General features: G+C 37.1%; 20 non-coding genes and 49 pseudogenes across 20 annotated transcripts in view; all 69 read right to left on the reverse strand.

Moving 5' to 3' along the window:
• Positions 1-110: 110 nt before the first annotated feature.
• LOC148476348 (5S ribosomal RNA) lies at positions 111-229 on the reverse strand. The gene has a single exon (XR_015872629.1). It is a non-coding gene; the product is annotated as a 5S ribosomal RNA (ribosomal RNA).
• Positions 230-344: 115 nt separating this feature from the next.
• LOC148476349 (5S ribosomal RNA) lies at positions 345-463 on the reverse strand (annotated as a pseudogene).
• A 116-nt stretch (positions 464-579) lies between these two features.
• Positions 580-698, reverse strand: LOC148476350 (5S ribosomal RNA). Its single transcript, XR_015872702.1, has one exon. It is a non-coding gene; the product is annotated as a 5S ribosomal RNA (ribosomal RNA).
• A 116-nt stretch (positions 699-814) lies between these two features.
• Positions 815-933, reverse strand: LOC148476351 (5S ribosomal RNA; annotated as a pseudogene).
• A 117-nt stretch (positions 934-1,050) lies between these two features.
• LOC148476352 (5S ribosomal RNA) lies at positions 1,051-1,169 on the reverse strand (annotated as a pseudogene).
• Positions 1,170-1,280: 111 nt separating this feature from the next.
• Positions 1,281-1,399, reverse strand: LOC148476353 (5S ribosomal RNA; annotated as a pseudogene).
• A 116-nt stretch (positions 1,400-1,515) lies between these two features.
• On the reverse strand, positions 1,516-1,634 carry LOC148476354 (5S ribosomal RNA; annotated as a pseudogene).
• Positions 1,635-1,750: 116 nt separating this feature from the next.
• On the reverse strand, positions 1,751-1,869 carry LOC148476355 (5S ribosomal RNA; annotated as a pseudogene).
• Positions 1,870-1,985: 116 nt separating this feature from the next.
• LOC148476356 (5S ribosomal RNA) lies at positions 1,986-2,104 on the reverse strand (annotated as a pseudogene).
• A 350-nt stretch (positions 2,105-2,454) lies between these two features.
• Positions 2,455-2,573, reverse strand: LOC148476357 (5S ribosomal RNA). Its single transcript, XR_015872672.1, has one exon. It is a non-coding gene; the product is annotated as a 5S ribosomal RNA (ribosomal RNA).
• Positions 2,574-2,689: 116 nt separating this feature from the next.
• LOC148476358 (5S ribosomal RNA) lies at positions 2,690-2,808 on the reverse strand (annotated as a pseudogene).
• A 115-nt stretch (positions 2,809-2,923) lies between these two features.
• On the reverse strand, positions 2,924-3,042 carry LOC148476359 (5S ribosomal RNA). The gene has a single exon (XR_015872685.1). It is a non-coding gene; the product is annotated as a 5S ribosomal RNA (ribosomal RNA).
• A 116-nt stretch (positions 3,043-3,158) lies between these two features.
• LOC148476360 (5S ribosomal RNA) lies at positions 3,159-3,277 on the reverse strand (annotated as a pseudogene).
• Positions 3,278-3,393: 116 nt separating this feature from the next.
• Positions 3,394-3,512, reverse strand: LOC148476361 (5S ribosomal RNA; annotated as a pseudogene).
• A 116-nt stretch (positions 3,513-3,628) lies between these two features.
• On the reverse strand, positions 3,629-3,747 carry LOC148476362 (5S ribosomal RNA; annotated as a pseudogene).
• A 116-nt stretch (positions 3,748-3,863) lies between these two features.
• LOC148476363 (5S ribosomal RNA) lies at positions 3,864-3,982 on the reverse strand. Its single transcript, XR_015872651.1, has one exon. It is a non-coding gene; the product is annotated as a 5S ribosomal RNA (ribosomal RNA).
• A 350-nt stretch (positions 3,983-4,332) lies between these two features.
• On the reverse strand, positions 4,333-4,451 carry LOC148476364 (5S ribosomal RNA; annotated as a pseudogene).
• A 116-nt stretch (positions 4,452-4,567) lies between these two features.
• On the reverse strand, positions 4,568-4,686 carry LOC148476365 (5S ribosomal RNA). The gene has a single exon (XR_015872657.1). It is a non-coding gene; the product is annotated as a 5S ribosomal RNA (ribosomal RNA).
• Positions 4,687-5,024: 338 nt separating this feature from the next.
• LOC148476366 (5S ribosomal RNA) lies at positions 5,025-5,143 on the reverse strand (annotated as a pseudogene).
• A 116-nt stretch (positions 5,144-5,259) lies between these two features.
• LOC148476367 (5S ribosomal RNA) lies at positions 5,260-5,378 on the reverse strand (annotated as a pseudogene).
• A 116-nt stretch (positions 5,379-5,494) lies between these two features.
• Positions 5,495-5,613, reverse strand: LOC148476368 (5S ribosomal RNA). Its single transcript, XR_015872721.1, has one exon. It is a non-coding gene; the product is annotated as a 5S ribosomal RNA (ribosomal RNA).
• A 116-nt stretch (positions 5,614-5,729) lies between these two features.
• LOC148476369 (5S ribosomal RNA) lies at positions 5,730-5,848 on the reverse strand. Its single transcript, XR_015872722.1, has one exon. It is a non-coding gene; the product is annotated as a 5S ribosomal RNA (ribosomal RNA).
• Positions 5,849-5,964: 116 nt separating this feature from the next.
• On the reverse strand, positions 5,965-6,083 carry LOC148476370 (5S ribosomal RNA; annotated as a pseudogene).
• Positions 6,084-6,199: 116 nt separating this feature from the next.
• On the reverse strand, positions 6,200-6,318 carry LOC148476371 (5S ribosomal RNA; annotated as a pseudogene).
• Positions 6,319-6,434: 116 nt separating this feature from the next.
• On the reverse strand, positions 6,435-6,553 carry LOC148476372 (5S ribosomal RNA; annotated as a pseudogene).
• Positions 6,554-6,668: 115 nt separating this feature from the next.
• Positions 6,669-6,787, reverse strand: LOC148476373 (5S ribosomal RNA; annotated as a pseudogene).
• Positions 6,788-6,903: 116 nt separating this feature from the next.
• Positions 6,904-7,022, reverse strand: LOC148476374 (5S ribosomal RNA). Its single transcript, XR_015872705.1, has one exon. It is a non-coding gene; the product is annotated as a 5S ribosomal RNA (ribosomal RNA).
• Positions 7,023-7,138: 116 nt separating this feature from the next.
• Positions 7,139-7,257, reverse strand: LOC148476375 (5S ribosomal RNA; annotated as a pseudogene).
• A 117-nt stretch (positions 7,258-7,374) lies between these two features.
• LOC148476376 (5S ribosomal RNA) lies at positions 7,375-7,493 on the reverse strand (annotated as a pseudogene).
• A 111-nt stretch (positions 7,494-7,604) lies between these two features.
• LOC148476377 (5S ribosomal RNA) lies at positions 7,605-7,723 on the reverse strand (annotated as a pseudogene).
• A 116-nt stretch (positions 7,724-7,839) lies between these two features.
• LOC148476378 (5S ribosomal RNA) lies at positions 7,840-7,958 on the reverse strand (annotated as a pseudogene).
• A 116-nt stretch (positions 7,959-8,074) lies between these two features.
• On the reverse strand, positions 8,075-8,193 carry LOC148476379 (5S ribosomal RNA; annotated as a pseudogene).
• A 116-nt stretch (positions 8,194-8,309) lies between these two features.
• LOC148476380 (5S ribosomal RNA) lies at positions 8,310-8,428 on the reverse strand (annotated as a pseudogene).
• A 350-nt stretch (positions 8,429-8,778) lies between these two features.
• On the reverse strand, positions 8,779-8,897 carry LOC148476381 (5S ribosomal RNA). The gene has a single exon (XR_015872673.1). It is a non-coding gene; the product is annotated as a 5S ribosomal RNA (ribosomal RNA).
• Positions 8,898-9,013: 116 nt separating this feature from the next.
• LOC148476382 (5S ribosomal RNA) lies at positions 9,014-9,132 on the reverse strand (annotated as a pseudogene).
• Positions 9,133-9,247: 115 nt separating this feature from the next.
• On the reverse strand, positions 9,248-9,366 carry LOC148476383 (5S ribosomal RNA). The gene has a single exon (XR_015872686.1). It is a non-coding gene; the product is annotated as a 5S ribosomal RNA (ribosomal RNA).
• A 116-nt stretch (positions 9,367-9,482) lies between these two features.
• LOC148476384 (5S ribosomal RNA) lies at positions 9,483-9,601 on the reverse strand (annotated as a pseudogene).
• A 116-nt stretch (positions 9,602-9,717) lies between these two features.
• LOC148476385 (5S ribosomal RNA) lies at positions 9,718-9,836 on the reverse strand. Its single transcript, XR_015872663.1, has one exon. It is a non-coding gene; the product is annotated as a 5S ribosomal RNA (ribosomal RNA).
• Positions 9,837-9,951: 115 nt separating this feature from the next.
• Positions 9,952-10,070, reverse strand: LOC148476386 (5S ribosomal RNA; annotated as a pseudogene).
• Positions 10,071-10,186: 116 nt separating this feature from the next.
• Positions 10,187-10,305, reverse strand: LOC148476387 (5S ribosomal RNA; annotated as a pseudogene).
• Positions 10,306-10,420: 115 nt separating this feature from the next.
• LOC148476388 (5S ribosomal RNA) lies at positions 10,421-10,539 on the reverse strand (annotated as a pseudogene).
• Positions 10,540-10,655: 116 nt separating this feature from the next.
• LOC148476389 (5S ribosomal RNA) lies at positions 10,656-10,774 on the reverse strand (annotated as a pseudogene).
• Positions 10,775-10,889: 115 nt separating this feature from the next.
• On the reverse strand, positions 10,890-11,008 carry LOC148476390 (5S ribosomal RNA; annotated as a pseudogene).
• A 116-nt stretch (positions 11,009-11,124) lies between these two features.
• LOC148476391 (5S ribosomal RNA) lies at positions 11,125-11,243 on the reverse strand (annotated as a pseudogene).
• A 115-nt stretch (positions 11,244-11,358) lies between these two features.
• Positions 11,359-11,477, reverse strand: LOC148476392 (5S ribosomal RNA; annotated as a pseudogene).
• Positions 11,478-11,593: 116 nt separating this feature from the next.
• On the reverse strand, positions 11,594-11,712 carry LOC148476393 (5S ribosomal RNA; annotated as a pseudogene).
• Positions 11,713-11,828: 116 nt separating this feature from the next.
• On the reverse strand, positions 11,829-11,947 carry LOC148476394 (5S ribosomal RNA; annotated as a pseudogene).
• Positions 11,948-12,063: 116 nt separating this feature from the next.
• On the reverse strand, positions 12,064-12,182 carry LOC148476395 (5S ribosomal RNA; annotated as a pseudogene).
• Positions 12,183-12,298: 116 nt separating this feature from the next.
• On the reverse strand, positions 12,299-12,417 carry LOC148476396 (5S ribosomal RNA; annotated as a pseudogene).
• A 339-nt stretch (positions 12,418-12,756) lies between these two features.
• LOC148476397 (5S ribosomal RNA) lies at positions 12,757-12,875 on the reverse strand (annotated as a pseudogene).
• Positions 12,876-12,991: 116 nt separating this feature from the next.
• On the reverse strand, positions 12,992-13,110 carry LOC148476398 (5S ribosomal RNA; annotated as a pseudogene).
• A 115-nt stretch (positions 13,111-13,225) lies between these two features.
• On the reverse strand, positions 13,226-13,344 carry LOC148476399 (5S ribosomal RNA). Its single transcript, XR_015872744.1, has one exon. It is a non-coding gene; the product is annotated as a 5S ribosomal RNA (ribosomal RNA).
• Positions 13,345-13,460: 116 nt separating this feature from the next.
• LOC148476400 (5S ribosomal RNA) lies at positions 13,461-13,579 on the reverse strand. Its single transcript, XR_015872723.1, has one exon. It is a non-coding gene; the product is annotated as a 5S ribosomal RNA (ribosomal RNA).
• Positions 13,580-13,696: 117 nt separating this feature from the next.
• LOC148476401 (5S ribosomal RNA) lies at positions 13,697-13,815 on the reverse strand (annotated as a pseudogene).
• Positions 13,816-13,931: 116 nt separating this feature from the next.
• Positions 13,932-14,050, reverse strand: LOC148476402 (5S ribosomal RNA; annotated as a pseudogene).
• A 116-nt stretch (positions 14,051-14,166) lies between these two features.
• LOC148476403 (5S ribosomal RNA) lies at positions 14,167-14,285 on the reverse strand. The gene has a single exon (XR_015872704.1). It is a non-coding gene; the product is annotated as a 5S ribosomal RNA (ribosomal RNA).
• Positions 14,286-14,401: 116 nt separating this feature from the next.
• LOC148476404 (5S ribosomal RNA) lies at positions 14,402-14,520 on the reverse strand (annotated as a pseudogene).
• Positions 14,521-14,637: 117 nt separating this feature from the next.
• LOC148476405 (5S ribosomal RNA) lies at positions 14,638-14,756 on the reverse strand (annotated as a pseudogene).
• A 111-nt stretch (positions 14,757-14,867) lies between these two features.
• On the reverse strand, positions 14,868-14,986 carry LOC148476406 (5S ribosomal RNA; annotated as a pseudogene).
• Positions 14,987-15,102: 116 nt separating this feature from the next.
• On the reverse strand, positions 15,103-15,221 carry LOC148476407 (5S ribosomal RNA; annotated as a pseudogene).
• Positions 15,222-15,337: 116 nt separating this feature from the next.
• LOC148476408 (5S ribosomal RNA) lies at positions 15,338-15,456 on the reverse strand (annotated as a pseudogene).
• Positions 15,457-15,806: 350 nt separating this feature from the next.
• Positions 15,807-15,925, reverse strand: LOC148476409 (5S ribosomal RNA). Its single transcript, XR_015872674.1, has one exon. It is a non-coding gene; the product is annotated as a 5S ribosomal RNA (ribosomal RNA).
• Positions 15,926-16,041: 116 nt separating this feature from the next.
• On the reverse strand, positions 16,042-16,160 carry LOC148476410 (5S ribosomal RNA; annotated as a pseudogene).
• A 115-nt stretch (positions 16,161-16,275) lies between these two features.
• Positions 16,276-16,394, reverse strand: LOC148476411 (5S ribosomal RNA). The gene has a single exon (XR_015872599.1). It is a non-coding gene; the product is annotated as a 5S ribosomal RNA (ribosomal RNA).
• Positions 16,395-16,510: 116 nt separating this feature from the next.
• On the reverse strand, positions 16,511-16,629 carry LOC148476412 (5S ribosomal RNA). Its single transcript, XR_015872724.1, has one exon. It is a non-coding gene; the product is annotated as a 5S ribosomal RNA (ribosomal RNA).
• Positions 16,630-16,745: 116 nt separating this feature from the next.
• On the reverse strand, positions 16,746-16,864 carry LOC148476413 (5S ribosomal RNA; annotated as a pseudogene).
• A 116-nt stretch (positions 16,865-16,980) lies between these two features.
• LOC148476414 (5S ribosomal RNA) lies at positions 16,981-17,099 on the reverse strand (annotated as a pseudogene).
• A 116-nt stretch (positions 17,100-17,215) lies between these two features.
• Positions 17,216-17,334, reverse strand: LOC148476415 (5S ribosomal RNA). Its single transcript, XR_015872630.1, has one exon. It is a non-coding gene; the product is annotated as a 5S ribosomal RNA (ribosomal RNA).
• A 116-nt stretch (positions 17,335-17,450) lies between these two features.
• Positions 17,451-17,500, reverse strand: part of LOC148476416 (5S ribosomal RNA) — a 119-nt gene continuing 69 nt past the window's right edge. Inside the window, exon 1 of the ribosomal RNA XR_015872600.1 lies at positions 17,451-17,500. This exon is cut by the window's right edge and continues 69 nt beyond it. This is a non-coding gene — a ribosomal RNA (5S ribosomal RNA).

Raw genomic sequence — 17,500 nt, forward strand, 5'->3', positions numbered from 1 at the left:
AACAATTAACTTTAGACCTCTTTTATTTCTTAACTCAAGTAAATTCATTGATAAGTTGAAAAAATTAAATGTAAAATGTAATAGAAAAGAATGTTATGGCAGTATAAAATTACCTACAGCACCTGGAATTCCCAGGTGGTCTCCCATCCAAGTACTAACCAGGCCCAACACTGCATAGTTTCCAAGATCAGACGAGATTGGGCATGTCCAGTGTGGTTTGGCTGTAGGTGCTCAAAAACATTAACTTTAGACCTCTTTTACTTCTTAACTCAAGTAAATTCAATGATAAGTTGTAAAATTAAATGTAAAATATAATAGAAAAGAATGTTATGGCAGTATAAAATTACCTACAACTCCTGGTATTCGCAGGTGGTCTCCCATCCAAGTACTAACCAGGCCCAACACTGCATAGCTTCCAAGATCAGACAAGATTGGGCATGTCCAGTGTGGTTTGGCTGTAGGTGCGCAAAAGCATTAACTTTAGACCTCTATTACTTCTTAACTCAAGTAAATTAATTAATAAGTTGAAAAAATTAAATGTAAAATGTAATAGAAAAGAATGTTATGGCAGTATAAAATTACCTACAGCACCTGGTATTCCCAGGTGGTCTCCCATCCAAGTACTAACCAGGCCCAACACTGTATAGCTTCCAAGATCAGATGAGATTGGGCTTGTCCAGTGTGGTTTGGCTGTAGGTGCTCAAAAACATTAACTTTAGACCTCTTTTACTTCTTAACTCAAGTAAATTCATTGATAAGTTGAAAAAATTAAATGTAAAATGTTCTAGAAAAGAATGTTATGGCAGTATAAAATTACCTACAGCACCTGGTATTCCCAGGTGGTCTCCCATCCAAGTACAAACCAGTCCAAACACTGCATAGCTTCCAAGATCAGATGAGATTGGGCATGTCCAGTGTGGTTTGACTGTAGGTGCTCAAAAACATTAACTTTAGACATCTTTTACTTCTTAACTCAAGTAAATTCATTGATAAGTTGAAAAAATTAAATGTAAAATTTAATAGAAAAAGAATGTTATGGCTATATAAAATTACCTACAGCACCAGGGATTCCTAGGTGGTCTCCCATCCAAGTACTATCCAAGCCCAACACTGCATAGCTTCCAATATCAGACGAGATTGGGCATGTCCAGTGTGGTTTGGCTGTAGGTGCTCAAAGACATTAACTTTAGACCTCTTTTACTTCTTTACTCAAGTAAATTCATTGATAAGTAGAAAAAATTAAATGTAAAATGTAATAGACTGTTATGGCAGTATAAAATTACCTACAGCACCTGGGATTCCTAGGTGGTCTCCCATCCAAGTACTAACCAGGCCCAACACTGCATAGCTTCCAAGATCAGACGAGAGTGGGCATGTCCACTGTGGTTTGGCTGTTGGTGCTCAAAAACATTAACTTTAGACATCTTTTACTTCTTTACTCAAGTAAATTCATTGATAAGTTGAAAAAATTAAATGTAAAATGTAATAGAAAAGAATGTTATGGCAGTATAAAATAACCTACTGCACCAGGTTTTCCCAGGTGGTCTCCCATCCAAATACTGACCAGGCCCAACACTGCATAGCATCCAAGATAAGACGAGATTGGGCATGTCCAGTGTGGATTGGCTGTAGGTGGTCAAAAACATTAACTTTAGACCTCTATTACTTCTTAACTCAAGTAAATTCATTGATAACTTGAAAAAATTAAATGTAAAATGTAATAGAAAAGAATGTTATGGCAGTATAAAATTACCTACAGAACCTGGGATTCCTAGGTAGTCTCCCAACCAAGTACAAACCAGTCCCAACACTGCATAGCTTCCAAGATCAGACGAGATTGGGCATGTCCAGTGTGGTTTGGCTGTAGGTGCTCAAAAACATTAACTTTAGACCTGTATTACTTCTTAACTCAAGTAAATTCATTGATAAGTTGAAAAAATTAAATGTAAAATGTAATAGAAAAGAATGTTATGGCAGTATAAAATAACCTACTGCACCAGGTTTTCCCAGGTGGTCTCCCATCCAAATACTGACCAGGCCCAACACTGCATAGCATCCAAGATAAGACGAGATTGGGCATGTCCAGTGTGGATTGGCTGTAGGTGGTCAAAAACATTAACTTTAGACCTCTATTACTTCTTAACTCAAGTAAATTCATTGATAACTTGAAAAAATTAAATGTAAAATGTAATAGAAAAGAATGTTATGGCAGTATAAAATTACCTACTGCACCTGGTTTTCCCAGGTGGTCTCCCATCCAAGTACTGACCATTCCCAACACTGCATAGCTTCCAAGATCAAACGACATTGGCCATGTCCAGTGTGGTTTGGCTATAGGTGCTGAAAAATATTAACTTTAGACCTCTTTTACTTCTTAACTCAAGTAAATTCATCGTTAATTGAAAAAATGTAATGTAAAATGTAATAGAAAAGAATGTTATGGCTATATAAAAATACCTACAGCACCTGGTATTCCCAGGTGGTCTCCCATCCAAATACTAACCAGGCCCAACACTGCATAGCTTCCAAGATCAGATGAGATTGGGCATGTCCAGTGTGGTTTGGCTGTAGGTGCTCAAAAACATTAACTTTAGACCTCTATTACTTCTTAACTCAAGTAAATTCATTGATAAGTTGAAAAAATTAAATTTAAAATGTAATAGAAAAGAATGTTATGGCAGTATAAAATTACCTACAGCATCTGGTAATCCCTGGTGGTCTCCCATCCAAGTACTAACCAGGCCCAACACTGCATAGCTTCCAAGTTCAGACGAGATTGGGCATGTCCAGTGTGGTTTGGCTGTAGGTGCTCAAAAACATTAACTTTAGACCTCTTTTACTTCTTAACTCAAGTAAATTCAATGATAAGTTGAAAAATGAAAAGTAAAATGTAATAGAAAAGAATGTTATGGCAGTATAAAATTACCTACAGCACCTGGTATTCCCAGGTGGTCTCCCATCCAAGTACTAACCAGGCCCAACACTGCATAGCTTCCAAGATCAGACGAGATTGGGCTTGTCCAGTGTGGTTTGGCTGTAGGTGCTCAAAACCATTAACTTTAGACCTCTTTTATTTCTTAACTCAAGTAAATTCATTGATAAGTTGAAAAAATTAAATGTAAAATGTTATAGAAAAGAATGTTATGGCAGTATAAAATTACCTACAGCACCTGGTATTCCCAGGTGGTCTCCCATCCAAGTACTAACCAGGCCCAACACTGCATAGTTTCCAAGATTAGACGAGATTGGGCATGTCCTGTGTGGTTTGGCTGTAGGTGCCCAAAAGCATTAAATTTATACCGCTATTACTTCTTAACTCAAGTAAATTCATTGATAAGTTGAAAAAATTAAATTTAAAATGTAATAGAAAAGAATGTTATGGCAGTATAAAATTACCTACAGCACCTGGTAATCCCTGGCGGTTTCCCCTCCGAGTACTAACCAGGCCCAACACTGCATAGCTTCCAAGTACAGACGAGATTGGGCATGTCCAGTGTGGTTTGGCTGTAGGTGCTCAAAAACATTATCTTTAGACCTCTATTACTTCTTAACTCAAGTAAATTCATTGATAAGTTGAAAAAATTAAATTTAAAATGTAATAGAAAAGAATGTTATGGCAGTATAAAATTACCTACAGCACCTGGGATTCCTAGGTGGTCTCCTATCCAAGTACTAAACAGGTCCAACACTGCATAGCTTCCAAGATCAGACGAGATTGGGCATGTCCACTGTGGTTTGGCTGTAGGTGCTCTAAAACATTAACTTTAGACCTCTTTTACTTCTTAACTCAAGTAAATTCATTGATAAGTTGAAAAAATTAAATGTAAAATGTAATAGAAAAGAATGTTATGGCTGCATAAAATTACCTACAGCACCTGGTATTCCCAGGTGGTCTCCCATCCAAGTACTAACCAGGCCCAACACTGTATAGCTTCCAAGATCAGACGAGATTGGGCATGTCCAGTGTGGTTTGGCTGTAGGTGCTCAAAAACATTAACTTTAGACCTCTATTACTTCTTAACTCAAGTAAATTCATTGATAAGTTGAAAAAATTAAATGTAAAATGTAATAGAAAAGAATGTTATGGCAGTATAAAATTACCTACTGCAGCTGGTTTTCCCAGCTGGTCTCCCATCCAAGTACTGACCATGCCCAACACTGAATAGCTACCAAGATAAGACGAGATGGGGAATGTCCAGTATGGATTGGCTGTAGGTGCTCAAAAGTATTAACTTTAGACCTCTTTTACTTCTTAACTCATGTAAATTCAATGATAAGTTGAAAAATTAAATGTAAAATGTAATGGAAAAGAATGTTTTGGCAGTATAAAATTATCTACAGCTCCTGGTATTCCCAGGCGGTCTCCCATCCAAGTACTAACCAGGCCCAACACTGCATAGCTTCCAAGATCAGACGAGATTGGGCATGTCCAGTGTGGTTTGACTGTAGGTGCTCAAAAACATTAACTTTAGACATCTTTTACTTCTTAACTCAAGTAAATTCATTGACAAGTTGAAAAAATTAAATATAAAATTTAATAGAAAAGAATGTTATGGCAGTATAAAATTACCTACAGCACCTGATATTCCCAGGTGGTCTCCCATTCAAGTACTAACCAGGCCCAACACTGCATAACTTCCAAGATCAGACGAGATTGGGCATGTCCAGTGTGGTTTGGCTGTAGGTGCTCAAAGACATTAACTTTAGACCTCTTTTACTTCTTTACTCAAGTAAATTCATTGATAAGTTGAAAAAATTAAATGTAAAATGTAATAGACTGTTATGGCAGTATAAAATTACCTACAGCACCTGGGATTCCTAGGTGGTCTCCCATCCAAGTACTAACCAGGCCCAACACTGCAGAGCTTCAGACGAGATTGGGCATGTCCACTGTGGTTTGGCTGTAGGTGCTCAAAAACATTAACTTTAGACCTCTTTTACTTCTTTACTCAAGTAAATTCACTGATAAGTTGAAAAAATTAAATGTAAATGTAATAGAAAAGAATGTTATGGCAGTATAAAATTACCTACAGAACCTGGGATTTCTAGGTGGTCTCCCATCCAAGTACAAACCAGTCCCAACACTGCATAGCTTCCAAGATCAGATGAGATTGGGTATGTCCAGTGTGGTTTGGCTGTAGGTGCTCAAAAACATTAACTTTAGACCTCTATTACTTCTTAACTCAAGTAAATTCATTGATAAGTTGAAAAAATTAAATGTAAAATGTAATAGAAAAGAATGTTATGGCAGTATAAAATTACCTACAGCACCTGGTAATCCCTGGTGGTCTCCCATCCAAGTACTAACCACGCCCAACACTGAATAGCTTCCAAGTTCAGACGAGATTGGGCATGTCCAGTGTGGTTTGGCTGTAGGTGCTCAAAACCATTAACTTTAGACCTCTTTTACTTCTTAACTCAAGTAAATTCATTGATAAGTTGAAAAAATTAAATGTAAAATGTAATAGAAAAGAATGTTATGGCAGTATAAAATTACCTACAGCACCTGGTATTCCCAGGTGGTCTCCCATCCAAGTACTAACCAGGCCCAACACTGCATAGTTTCCAAGATCAGACGAGATTGGGCATGTCCAGTGTGGTTTGGCTGTAGGTGCTCAAAACCGTTAACTTTAGACCTCTTTTACTTCTTAACTCAAGTAAATTCATTGATAAGTTGAAAAAATTAAATGTAAAATGTAATAGAAAAGAATGTTATGGCAGTATAAAATTACCTACAGCACCTGGTATTCCCAGGTGGTCTCCCATCCAAGTACTAACCAGGCCCAACACTGCATAGTTTCCAAGATCAGACGAGATTGGGCATGTCCAGTGTGGTTTGGCTGTAGGTGCCCAAAAGCATTAAATTTATACCGCTATTACTTCTTAACTCAAGTAAATTCATTGATAAGTTGAAAAAATTTAATGTAAAATGTAATAGAAAAGAATGTTATGGCTATATAAAATTACCTACAGCACCAGGGATTCCTAGGTGGTCTCCCATCCAAGTACTATCCAGGCCCAACACTGCATAGCTTCCAATATCAGACGAGATTGGGCATGTCCAGTGTGGTTTGGCTGTAGGTGCTCAAAGACATTAACTTTAGACCTCTTTTACTTCTTTACTCAAGTAAATTCATTGATAAGTTGAAAAAATTAAATGTAAAATGTAATAGAAAAGAATGTTATGGCAGTATAAAATTACCTACAACTCCTGGTATTCTAAGGTGGTCTCCCATCCAAGTACTAACCAGGCCCAACACTGCATAGCTTCCAAGATCAGACAAGATTGGGCATGTCCAGTGTGGCTTGGCTGTAGGTGCTCAAAACAATTAACTTTAGACCTCTTTTATTTCTTAACTCAAGTAAATTCATTGATAAGTTGAAAAAATTAAATGTAAAATGTAATAGAAAAGAATGTTATGGCAGTATAAAATTACCTACAGCACCTGGAATTCCCAGGTAGTCTCCCATCCAAGTACTAACCAGGCCCAACACTGCATAGTTTCCAAGATCAGACGAGATTGGGCATGTCCAGTGTGGTTTGGCTGTAGGTGCTCAAAAACATTAAATTTAGACCTCTTTTACTTCTTAACTCAAGTAAATTCAATGATAAGTTGTAAAATTAAATGTAAAATATAATAGAAAAGAATGTTATGGCAGTATAAAATTACCTACAACTCCTGGTATTCGCAGGTGGTCTCCCATCCAAGTACTAACCAGGCCCAACACTGCATAGCTTCCAAGATCAGACAAGATTGGGCATGTCCAGTGTGGTTTGGCTGTAGGTGCGCAAAAGCATTAACTTTAGACCTCTATTACTTCTTAACTCAAGTAAATTAATTAATAAGTTGAAAAAATTAAATGTAAAATGTAATAGAAAAGAATGTTATGGCAGTATAAAATTACCTACAGCACCTGGTATTCCCAGGTGGTCTCCCATCCAAGTACTAACCAGGCCCAACACTGTATAGCTTCCAAGATCAGATGAGATTGGGCTTGTCCAGTGTGGTTTGGCTGTAGGTGCTCAAAAACATTAACTTTAGACCTCTTTTACTTCTTAACTCAAGTAAATTCATTGATAAGTTGAAAAAATTAAATGTAAAATGTTCTAGAAAAGAATGTTATGGCAGTATAAAATTACCTACAGCACCTGGTATTCCCAGGTGGTCTCCCACCCAAGTACAAACCAGTCCAAACACTGCATAGCTTCCAAGATCAGATGAGATTGGGCATGTCCAGTGTGGTTTGACTGTAGGTGCTCAAAAACATTAACTTTAGACATCTTTTACTTCTTAACTCAAGTAAATTCATTGATAAGTTGAAAAAATTAAATGTAAAATTTAATAGAAAAAGAATGTTATGGCTATATAAAATTACCTACAGCACCAGGGATTCCTAGGTGGTCTCCCATCCAAGTACTATCCAAGCCCAACACTGCATAGCTTCCAATATCAGACGAGATTGGGCATGTCCAGTGTGGTTTGGCTGTAGGTGCTCAAAGACATTAACTTTAGACCTCTTTTACTTCTTTACTCAAGTAAATTCATTGATAAGTAGAAAAAATTAAATGTAAAATGTAATAGACTGTTATGGCAGTATAAAATTACCTACAGCACCTGGGATTCCTAGGTGGTCTCCCATCCAAGTACTAACCAGGCCCAACACTGCATAGCTTCCAAGATCAGACGAGAGTGGGCATGTCCACTGTGGTTTGGCTGTTGGTGCTCAAAAACATTAACTTTAGACATCTTTTACTTCTTTACTCAAGTAAATTCATTGATAAGTTGAAAAAATTAAATGTAAAATGTAATAGAAAAGAATGTTATGGCAGTATAAAATAACCTACTGCACCAGGTTTTCCCAGGTGGTCTACCATCCAAATACTGACCAGGCCCAACACTGCATAGCATCCAAGATAAGACGAGATTGGGCATGTCCAGTGTGGATTGGCTGTAGGTGGTCAAAAACATTAACTTTAGACCTCTATTACTTCTTAACTCAAGTAAATTCATTGATAACTTGAAAAAATTAAATGTAAAATGTAATAGAAAAGAATGTTATGGCAGTATAAAATTACCTACAGAACCTGGGATTCCTAGGTAGTCTCCCAACCAAGTACAAACCAGTCCCAACACTGCATAGCTTCCAAGATCAGACGAGATTGGGCATGTCCAGTGTGGTTTGGCTGTAGGTGCTCAAAAACATTAACTTTAGACCTGTATTACTTCTTAACTCAAGTAAATTCATTGATAAGTTGAAAAAAATAAATGTAAAATGTAATAGAAAAGAATGTTATGGCAGTATAAAATAACCTACTGCACCAGGTTTTCCCAGGTGGTCTCCCATCCAAATACTGACCAGGCCCAACACTGCATAGCATCCAAGATAAGACGAGATTGGGCATGTCCAGTGTGGATTGGCTGTAGGTGGTCAAAAACATTAACTTTAGACCTCTATTACTTCTTAACTCAAGTAAATTCATTGATAACTTGAAAAAATTAAATGTAAAATGTAATAGAAAAGAATGTTATGGCAGTATAAAATTACCTACTGCACCTGGTTTTCCCAGGTGGTCTCCCATCCAAGTACTGACCATTCCCAACACTGCATAGCTTCCAAGATCAAACGACATTGGCCATGTCCAGTGTGGTTTGGCTATAGGTGCTGAAAAATATTAACTTTAGACCTCTTTTACTTCTTAACTCAAGTAAATTCATCGTTAATTGAAAAAATGTAATGTAAAATGTAATAGAAAAGAATGTTATGGCTATATAAAAATACCTACAGCACCTGGTATTCCCAGGTGGTCTCCCATCCAAATACTAACCAGGCCCAACACTGCATAGCTTCCAAGATCAGATGAGATTGGGCATGTCCAGTGTGGTTTGGCTGTAGGTGCTCAAAAACATTAACTTTAGACCTCTATTACTTCTTAACTCAAGTAAATTCATTGATAAGTTGAAAAAATTAAATTTAAAATGTAATAGAAAAGAATGTTATGGCAGTATAAAATTACCTACAGCATCTGGTAATCCCTGGTGGTCTCCCATCCAAGTACTAACCAGGCCCAACACTGCATAGCTTCCAAGTTCAGACGAGATTGGGCATGTCCAGTGTGGTTTGGCTGTAGGTGCTCAAAAACATTAACTTTAGACCTCTTTTACTTCTTAACTCAAGTAAATTCAATGATAAGTTGAAAAATGAAAAGTAAAATGTAATAGAAAAGAATGTTATGGCAGTATAAAATTACCTACAGCACCTGGTATTCCCAGGTGGTCTCCCATCCAAGTACTAACCAGGCCCAACACTGCATAGCTTCCAAGATCAGACGAGATTGGGCTTGTCCAGTGTGGTTTGGCTGTAGGTGCTCAAAACCATTAACTTTAGACCTCTTTTATTTCTTAACTCAAGTAAATTCATTGATAAGTTGAAAAAATTAAATGTAAAATGTTATAGAAAAGAATGTTATGGCAGTATAAAATTACCTACAGCAGCTGGTATTCCCAGGTGGTCTCCCATCCAAGTACTAACCAGGCCCAACACTGCATAGTTTCCAAGATTAGACGAGATTGGGCATGTCCTGTGTGGTTTGGCTGTAGGTGCCCAAAAGCATTAAATTTATACCGCTATTACTTCTTAACTCAAGTAAATTCATTGATAAGTTGAAAAAATTAAATGTAAAATGTAATAGAAAAGAATGTTATGGCAGTATAAAATTACCTACAGCACCTGGTATTCCCAGGTGGTCTCCCATTCAAGTACTAACCAGGCCCAACACTGCATAGCTTCCAAGATCAGACGAGATTGGGCATGTCCAGTGTGGTTTGGCTGTAGGTGCTCAAAAACAATAACTTTAGACCTCTTTTACTTCTTAACTCAAGTAAATTCAATGATAAGTTGTAAAATTAAATGTAAAATATAATAGAAAAGAATGTTATGGCAGTATAAAATTACCTACAGCTCCTGGTATTCCCAGGTGGTCTCCCATCCAAGTACTAACCAGGCCCAACACTGCATAGCTTCCAAGATCAGATGTGATTGGGCATGTCCAGTGTGGTTTGGCTGTAGGTGCTCAAGAACATTAACTTTAGACCTCTTTAACTTCTTAACTCAAGTAAATTCATTAATAAGTTGAAAAAATTAAATGTAAAATGTAATAGAAAAGAATGTTATGGCAGTATAAAATTACCTACAGCACCTGGTATTCCCAGGTGGTCTCCCATCCAAGTACTAACCAGGCCCAACAATGCATAGCTTCCAAGATCAGATGAGATTGGGCATGTCCAGTGTGGTTTGGCTGTAGGTGCTCAAAAACATTAACTTTAGACCTCTTTTACTTCTTCACTCAAGTAAATTCAATGATAAGTTGTAAAATTAAATGTAAAATATAATAGAAAAGAATGTTATGGCAGTATAAAATTACCTACAGCACCTGGTATTCCCAGGTGGTCTCCAATCCAAGTACTAACCAGGCCCAACACTGCATAGCTTCCAAGATCAGACAAGATTGGGCATATCCAGTGTGGTTTGGCTGTAGGTGAGCAAAAGCATTAACTTTAGACCTCTATTACTTCTTAACTCAAGTAAATTCATTGATAAGTTGAAAAAATTAAATGTAAAATGTAATAGAAAAGAATGTTATGGCAGTATAAAATTACCTACAGCACCTGGTATTCCCAGGTGGTCTCCAATCCAAGTACTAACCAAGCCCAACACTGCATAGCTTCCAAGATCAGACGAGATTGGGCATGTCCAGTGTGGTTTGGCTGTAGGTGCTCAAAAACATTAACTTTAGACCTCTTTTACTTCTTAACTCAAGTAAATTCAATGATAAGTTGTAAAATTAAATGTAAAATATAATAGAAAAGAATGTTATGGCAGTATAAAATTACCTACAGCTCATGGTATTCCCAGGTGGTCTCCCATCCAAGTACTAACCAGGCCCAACACTGCATAGCTTCCAAGATCAGACAAGATTGGGCATGTCCAGTGTGGTTTGGCTGTAGGTGCGCAAAAGCATTAACTTTAGACCTCTATTACTTCTTAACTCAAGTAAATTCATTGATAAGTTGAAAAAATTAAATGTAAAATGTAATAGAAAAGAATATTATGGAAGTATAAAATTAACTACAGCACCTGGTATTGCCAGGTGGTCTCCCATCCAAGTACTAACCAGGCCCAACACTGCATAGCTTCCAAGATCAGATGAGATTGGGCATGTCCAGTGTGGTTTGGCTGTAGGTGCTCAAAATCATTAACTTTAGACCTCTTTTACTTCTTAACTCAAGTAAATTCAATGATAAGTTGTAAAATTAAATGTAAAATATAATAGAAAAGAATGTTATGGCAGTATAAAATTACCTACAGCTCATGGTATTCCCAGGTGGTCTCCCATCCAAGTACTAACCAGGCCCAACACTGCATAGCTTCCAAGATCAGACAAGATTGGGCATGTCCAGTGTGGTTTGGCTGTAGGTGCGCAAAAGCATTAACTTTAGACCTCTATTACTTCTTAACTCAAGTAAATTCATTGATAAGTTGAAAAAATTAAATGTAAAATGTAATAGAAAAGAATATTATGGAAGTATAAAATTAACTACAGCACCTGGTATTGCCAGGTGGTCTCCCATCCAAGTACTAACCAGGCCCAACACTGCATAGCTTCCAAGATCAGATGAGATTGGGCATGTCCAGTGTGGTTTGGCTGTAGGTGCTCAAAAACATTAACTTTAGACCTCTTTTACTTCTTAACTCAAGTAAATTTATTGATAAGTTGAAAAAATTAAATGTAACATGTTCTAGAAAAGAATGTTATGGCAGTATAAAAATACCTACAGCACCTGGTATTCCCAGGTGGTCTCCCATCCAAGTACAAACCAGGCCAAACACTGCAGAGCTTCCAAGATCAGACGAGATTGGGCATGTCCAGTGTGGTTTGACTGTAGGTGCTCAAAAACATTAACTTTAGACATCTTTTACTTCTTAACTCAAGTAAATTCATTGACAAGTTGAAAAAATTAAATGTAAAATTTAATAGAAAAGAATGTTATGGCAGTATAAAATTACCTACAGCACCTGATATTCCCAGGTGGTCTCCCATTCAAGTACTAACCAGGCCCAACACTGCATAACTTCCAAGATCAGACGAGATTGGGCATGTCCAGTGTGGTTTGGCTATAGGCGCTCAAAAACATTAAATTTAGACCTCTTTTACTTCTTAACTCAAGTAAATTAATTGATAAGTTGAAAAAATGTAATGTAAAATGTAATAGAAAAGAATGTTATGGCTATATAAAATTACCTACAGCACCAGGGATTCCTAGGTGGTCTCCCATCCAAGTACTATCCAGGCCCAACACTGCATAGCTTCCAATATCAGACGAGATTGGGCATGTCCAGTGTGGTTTGGCTGTAGGTGCTCAAAGACATTAACTTTAGACCTCTTTTACTTCTTTACTCAAGTAAATTCATTGATAAGTTGAAAAAATTAAATGTAAAATGTAATAGACTGTTATGGCAGTATAAAATTACCTACAGCACCTGGGATTCCTAGGTGGTCTCCCATCCAAGTACTAACCAGGCCCAACACTGCAGAGCTTGAGACGAGATTGGGCATGTCCACTGTGGTTTGGCTGTAGGTGCTCAAAAACATTAACTTTAGACCTCTTTTACTTCTTTACTCAAGTCAATTCACTGATAAGTTGAAAAAATTAAATGTAAAATGTAATAGAAAAGAATGTTATGGCAGTATAAAATTACCTACAGAACCTGGGATTTCTAGGTGGTCTCCCATCCAAGTACAAACCAGTCCCAACACTGCATAGCTTCCAAGATCAGATGAGATTGGGTATGTCCAGTGTGGTTTGGCTGTAGGTGCTCAAAAACATTAACTTTAGACCTCTATTACTTCTTAACTCAAGTAAATTCATTGATAAGTTGAAAAAATTAAATGTAAAATGTAATAGAAAAGAATGTTATGGCAGTATAAAATTACCTACAGCACCTGGTAATCCCTGGTGGTCTCCCATCCAAGTACTAACCACACCCAACACTGAATAGCTTCCAAGTTCAGACGAGATTGGGCATGTCCAGTGTGGTTTGGCTGTAGGTGCTCAAAAACATTAACTTTAGACCTCTTTTACTTCTTAACTCAAGTAAATTCAATGATAAGTTGAAAAATGAAATGTAAAATGTAATAGAAAAGAATTTTATTGCAGTATAAAATTACCTACAGCACCTGGTATTCCCAGGTGGTCTCCCATCCAAGTACTAACCAGGCCCAACACTGCATAGCTTCCAAGATCAGACGAGATTGGGCATGTCCAGTGTGGTTTGGCTGTAGGTTCTCAAAACCATTAACTTTAGACCTCTTTTACTTCTTAACTCAAGTAAATTCATTGATAAGTTGAAAAAATTAAATGTAAAATGTAATAGAAAAGAATGTTATGGCAGTATAAAATTACCTACAGCACCTGGTATTCCCAGGTGGTCTCCCATCCAAGTACTAACCAGGCCCAACACTGCATAGTTTCCAAGATCAGACGAGATTGGGCATGTCCAGTGTGGTTTGGCTGTAGGTGCCCAAAAGCATTAAATTTATACCGCTATTACTTCTTAACTCAAGTAAATTCATTGATAAGTTGAAAAAATTTAATGTAAAATGTAATAGAAAAGAATGTTATGGCTATATAAAATTAACCAACAGCACCAGGGATTCCTAGGTGGTCTCCCATCCAAGTACTATCCAGGCCCAACACTGCATAGCTTCCAATATCAGACGAGATTGGGCATGTCCAGTGTGGTTTGGCTGTAGGTGCTCAAAGACATTAACTTTAGACCTCTTTTACTTCTTTACTCAAGTAAATTCATTGATAAGTTGAAAAAATTAAATGTAAAATGTAATAGAAAAGAATGTTATGGCAGTATAAAATTACCTACAACTCCTGGAATTCCCAGGTGGTCTCCCATCCAAGTACTAACCAGGCCCAACACTGCATAGTTTCCAAGATCAGACGAGATTGGGCATGTCCAGTGTGGTTTGGCTGTAGGTGCCCAAAAGCATTAAATTTATACCGCTATTACTTCTTAACACAAGTAAATTCATTGATAAGTTGAAAAAATTAAATGTAAAATGTAATAGAAAAGAATGTTATGGCAGTATAAAATTACCTACAGCACCTGGTATTCCCAGGTGGTCTCCCATCCAAGTACTAACCAGGCCCAACACTGCATAGCTTCCAAGATCAGATGAGATTGGGCATGTCCAGTGTGGTTTGGCTGTAGGTGCTCAAAAACATTAACTTTAGACCTCTTTTACTTCTTAACTCAAGTAAATTCATTGATAAGTTGAAAAAATTAAATGTAAAATGTTCTAGAAAAGAATGTTATGGCAGTATAAAATTACCTACAGCACCTGGTATTCCCAGGTGGTCTCCCATCCAAGTACAAACCAGGCCAAACACTGCATAGCTCCCAAGATCAGATGAGATTGGGCATGTCCAGTGTGGTTTGACTGTAGGTACTCAAAAACATTAACTTTAGACATCTTTTACTTCTTAACTCAAGTAAATTCATTGATAAGTTGAAAAAATTAAATGTAAAATTTAATAGAAAAAGAATGTTATGGCTATATAAAATTACCTACAGCACCAGGGATTCCTAGGTGGTCTCCCATCCAAGTACTATCCAAGCCCAACACTGCATAGCTTCCAATATCAGACGAGATTGGGCATGTCCAGTGTGGTTTGGCTGTAGGTGCTCAAAGACATTAACTTTAGACCTCTTTTACTTCTTTACTCAAGTAAATTCATTGATAAGTTGAAAAAATTAAATGTAAAATGTAATAGACTGTTATGGCAGTATAAAATTACCTACAGCACCTGGGATTCCTAGGTGGTCTCCCATCCAAGTACTAACCAGGCCCAACACTGCATAGCTTCCAAGATCAGACGAGATTGGGCATGTCCACTGTGGTTTGGCTGTTGGTGCTCAAAAACATTAACTTTAGACATCTTTTACTTCTTTACTCAAGTAAATTCATTGATAAGTTGAAAAAATTAAATGTAAAATGTAATAGAAAAGAATGTTATGGCAGTATAAAATTACCTACAGAACCTGGGATTCCTAGGTAGTCTCCCAACCAAGTACAAACCAGTCCCAACACTGCATAGCTTCCAAGATCAGACGAGATTGGGCATGTCCAGTGTGGTTTGGCTGTAGGTGCTCAAAAACATTAACTTTAGACCTGTATTACTTCTTAACTCAAGTAAATTCATTGATAAGTTGAAAAAATTAAATGTAAAATGTAATAGAAAAGAATGTTATGGCAGTATAAAATAACCTACTGCACCAGGTTTTCCCAGGTGGTCTCCCATCCAAATACTGACCAGGCCCAACACTGCATAGCATCCAAGATAAGACGAGATTGGGCATGTCCAGTGTGGATTGGCTGTAGGTGATCAAAAACATTAACTTTAGACCTCTATTACTTCTTAACTCAAGTAAATTCATTGATAACTTGAAAAAATTAAATGTAAAATGTAATAGAAAAGAATGTTATGGCAGTATAAAATTACCTACTGCACCTGGTTTTCCCAGGTGGTCTCCCATCCAAGTACTGACCATTCCCAACACTGCATAGCTTCCAAGATCAAACGACATTGGCCATGTCCAGTGTGGTTTGGCAATAGGTGCTGAAAAATATTAACTTTAGACCTCTTTTACTTCTTAACTCAAGTAAATTCATTGTTAATTGAAAAAATGTAATGTAAAATGTAATAGAAAAGAATGTTATGGCTATATAAAATTACCTACAGCACCTGGTATTCCCAGGTGGTCTCCCATCCAAATACTAACCAGGCCCAACACTGCATAGCTTCCAAGATCAGATGAGATTGGGCATGTCCAGTGTGGTTTGGCTGTAGGTGCTCAAAAACATTAACTTTAGACCTCTATTACTTCTTAACTCAAGTAAATTCATTGATAAGTTGAAAAAATTAAATGTAAAATGTAATAGAAAAGAATGTTATGGCATTATAAAATTACCTACAGCACCTGGTAATCCCTGGTGGTCTCCCATCCAAGTACTAACCACACCCAACACTGAATAGCTTCCAAGTTCAGACGAGATTGGGCATGTCCAGTGTGGTTTGGCTGTAGGTGCTCAAAAACATTAACTTTAGACCTCTTTTACTTCTTAACTCAAGTAAATTCAATGATAAGTTGAAAAATGAAATGTAAAATGTAATAGAAAAGAATTTTATTGCAGTATAAAATTACCTACAGCACCTGGTATTCCCAGGTGGTCTCCCATCCAAGTACTAACCAGGCCCAACACTGCATAGCTTCCAAGATCAGACGAGATTGGGCATGTCCAGTGTGGTTTGGCTGTAGGTGCTCAAAACCATTAACTTTAGACCTCTTTTACTTCTTAACTCAAGTAAATTCATTGATAAGTTGAAAAAATTAAATGTAAAATGTAATAGAAAAGAATGTTATGGCAGTATAAAATTACCTACAGCACCTGGTATTCCCAGGTGGTCTCCCATCCAAGTACTAACCAGGCCCAACACTGCATAGTTTCCAAGATCAGACGAGATTGGGCATGTCCAGTGTGGTTTGGCTGTAGGTGCCCAAAAGCATTAAATTTATACCGCTATTACTTCTTAACTCAAGTAAATTCATTGATAAGTTGAAAAAATTTAATGTAAAATGTAATAGAAAAGAATATTATGGCTATATAAAATTACCTACAGCACCAGGGATTCCTAGGTGGTCTCCCATCCAAGTACTATCCAGGCCCAACACTGCATAGCTTCCAATATCAGACGAGATTGGGCATGTCCAGTGTGGTTTGGCTGTAGGTGCTCAAAGACATTAACTTTAGACCTCTTTTACTTCTTTACTCAAGTAAATTCATTGATAAGTTGAAAAAATTAAATGTAAAATGTAATAGAAAAGAATGTTATGGCAGTATAAAATTACCTACAACTCCTGGTATTCGCAGGTGGTCTCCCATCCAAGTACTAACCAGGCCCAACACTGCATAGCTTCCAAGATCAGACAAGATTGGGCATGTCCAGTGTGGCTTGGCTGTAGGTGCTCAAAACCATTAACTTTAGACCTCTTTTATTTCTTAACTCAAGTAAATTCATTGATAAGTTGAAAAAATTAAATGTAAAATGTAATAGAAAAGAATGTTATGGCAGTATAAAATTACCTACAGCACCTGGAATTCCCAGGTGGTCTCCCATCCAAGTACTAACCAGGCCCAACACTGCATAGTTTCCAAGATCAGACGAGATTGGGCATGTCCAGTGTGGTTTGGCTGTAGGTGCCCAAAAGCATTAAATTTATACCGCTATTACTTCTTAACACAAGTAAATTCATTGATAAGTTGAAAAAATTAAATGTAAAATGTAATAGAAAAGAATGTTATGGCAGTATAAAATTACCTACAGCACCTGGTATTCCCAGGTGGTCTCCCATCCAAGTACTAACC

The sequence above is a fragment of the Taudactylus pleione genome, unplaced genomic scaffold (assembly GCF_031769625.1).
Source record: "Taudactylus pleione unplaced genomic scaffold, aTauple2 ptg000773l, whole genome shotgun sequence".
Taxonomy (NCBI): domain Eukaryota; kingdom Metazoa; phylum Chordata; class Amphibia; order Anura; family Myobatrachidae; genus Taudactylus; species Taudactylus pleione.